Here is a 3,185-nt window from a genome sequence, read left to right as displayed (position 1 = left end):
CTGGACTGCCCTGCCTTGAAGAAGCATTGGACTATTTCAGAGATCCTGGTCTGTTGCAGTTCATCACTGACAAGGAGCACTGGAACGAAGAATTGCTGCTTCAATTCTATGCCACTCTTCATATTCGAGGCTACAACAGGGATCCGAAGACTTGGGTCTTTGAGTGGATGACAGACAATGTCCATCATGAAGCTAAAGCTCTTAATATCATTGAGCTCACAGGCCTACCCACTCCTGGTGAATACTATGAACTAGGTTGTCAACAACATCAAAATGCCTTGGAAAGAATCTTTCAGAAGCCAGAACCCAACATGAGTTAAATGATGAGCATGATGAAGCCTCTACCTCATGGCGCTGAATACCCATCTGAGTTCTTTGTTAAAGACCTATAGTACCTTCCTCGCACCATTTACCACATCATCAGGAAGACTCTATGGCCTGTCAAAGGACACTCATCTGCAGCGAAGCTTGAAGGAGCAATGAAAACTTTGGTTTTCTATATCTTCAAAGACATCAGCTTCAATGCTCAAGACTTCTTCATCAGGCAGTTGCCTGCGTATGGCTCTGACATCTTTGGGTTGAAATTCTATGCTCCATGGGTCATGCGTCTGATAAAGCGCCACTCATCTTCCAACTATCAGCCGTCTGCGCGCAATCATCTTATATTCTTGCCCGAGGTTGATCTGTCTGTTGAAGCCATTTACCCAGAGCCTGCTAAGGATCCCATTTATCTTCACAATGCTGATCACCAAAGCTTCACCCAGTCCATTGAAGGGATTCCAAGAGTTTCTCGTGTTTATCCCCTTGCTGGAAACACACGTGTCCCTCGTGCTCAAACTGACGTCACTAGTAGCACCATTGCGCAAAGGCCTCAAAGATGATCTCGTGTCCTCAATGACCTAGAGCTTCTCATTGCGCTACATCAGAAACAGGACAAACATCACGACTGGCTTAAGCGTCAGATGCAAAGCCTCTTGGTGGATGTCAACCGCATTCTCAATCTTGCCACCAAGAATGCCTTTGTTACTCATGAAACCTGTCGGAGGTCATGGAAGAGTTTGACCCTACTTAGTGCTGAAGCTGATCTGCATGATGATGGCTTCACCAAACGCTTCAAGTTTGACTCAACTCCTCCCAGAAATGCTCACTTGCGTCGGACTCCCTCACTTGAAGACTCTGAATACTCGTCCTCAGTTGTGACCATAAATGCCAGAGTCACCAATGACCAAGATGATGCAACTTCACCTCCTCCAACTTCAGCGCGTGTCGACACTGCACCAAGTTCCTCTACACCACCAGATCTCAACGACGACCCTACTGCCTCGCCTGCACCTCATGGGAACGAGTAGGCGCTTTATGTCTTCAAACCTTTTTGGTCCTCACTGACAAAAGGGGGAGAAGCATATGAGTTGATAGTCTTCAAGCGGGTCCATATGGGTGGTTGATTTACTTTTTGCTACTTTTGCCAAGTGCTTACAACTCTCGTTTTTGATACATTTGGTTCTTTGAGTTGTAACACTTAAACTCGATGGTTGTCTACTACTTATTTGCTATTCTGTGATGCGATGATAAATTCCGCATGTGCGATGAAAAATTCCGCACTTAGATCATTTTGCAGACGTCCATTTTTCATTATGCATGTCATTATCTTCGTTACATCATATCTTGCATAATGACTTGTCATCATAGGTTGAAGAGGATCTCCACAAGTACAACCTGCCATGTGCATTTGCATTCCAAAAGCAAACTACTTATATGCACATCTTCAGGGGAAGCCCTTGCAACTTATGAAGACAATACCCTATTCTTTACAAATTCACATATTTTATTCCCCGTTGAAAACTTCAACCAGTTTGTCATCAATCACCAAAAAGGGGGAGATTGTAAGTGCATCTAGTGCCACCCCTAGTTGGTTTTGGAGTATTGACGAAAAACCTGGTTGAGGGACTAATGTGTTTGTGAGAATTGCAGGATAACACAGGTAGAAGTCCCTCATTGATTCGGTTTTCCTACCAGAGATGACCCCTAAAAATGTATGAAGACATTGAAGTCAAAGGTGGTATGTGAAGACATTCACATTGAAGACTATGACAAGAGAAGACATCGCATGAAGACTATGGAGCGCGAAGACTTAGTTGTTTCGTTGGTCTTTTTCTTCTTTGTTGAGTCATATGAACCACCGTACTGTTAAGTGGGGTCCAAGATAACCAGTCAGAATGACTGAAGTGATGCTTAACCAAAATCCTATGTCTTCGAGTGAAGACTATGAGAGCAAATCTTGTCCAGAGTTGGATAAGTCAGCTTTGCTTGTAGCCCAAGTAAAGTTACTGTGTGTGTTTGAAATCTGACCGTTGGAACACGTGTCAGTTCCTTAGTGATCGAGGGTCATTCCGGACAAATCAGGTCGGGTTGCCTAGTGGCTATAAATAGCCCACCCCCTACAACCATAAACGGTTGGCTGCTCAGAGTTAGTGCACGGCTTTTCTCATTTGAGAGCAACCCACCTCGAAGCCTTTGAGGGAGAATTCCTTGCGAGGATACAGCCCTAACCACTCAGAGCCAAAGAGAGTTAGGCATCACTGAAGTCTTCATGTCTGTGTGATCTAAAGACTTATTACACTTGAGGACTGTTGAATCCTCCAGCCGGTTAGGCGTCGCGTTCTAAGCATCCAAGAGTCATTGTGGATCGCCGAAGAACAAAGTCTGTGAAGGTTTGGAAGTCTACCTTGAAGACTTACCAGAGTGATTGGGCAAGGACTGGGTGTCCTTAGCTCAAGGGGAATAAGGTGAAGACGCGGTCTTCTGAGTTGAATCTCAGCCTCCCTAACCAGACGTATAGTTGTCATAGCAACTGGAACTGGTCCAACAAATCATTGTCTTCAACGTGTCACTGGTTTCATCCTTCCCATTCCTTTACTTACTGTTGGCCCTGGTGAAGTCATTGCATGATTGCATTATCTTTTGTCTTCATTGAGTGACTGCTTGTTCTGATTGGCTTCACTATATCTTCCTACCTGATCTTTACTGCCTAGCTGCTATTAGTCATTGTGCTTTCACTTCATTGAATACTTGACTATGGTTTTCCTAGTGTAGTCTACCTTCCACTGCATGGTAATAGGTTTATTTCTATCGTTTGTCTTCGAAACTTCCATGTTTTGAAGACTTTCATAAAAATCGCCTATTCA

Source organism: Triticum aestivum, chromosome 5A, assembly GCF_018294505.1.
Source record: "Triticum aestivum cultivar Chinese Spring chromosome 5A, IWGSC CS RefSeq v2.1, whole genome shotgun sequence".
Lineage (NCBI taxonomy): Eukaryota > Viridiplantae > Streptophyta > Magnoliopsida > Poales > Poaceae > Triticum > Triticum aestivum.
Note: the sequence above shows the minus strand (reverse complement) of the source record.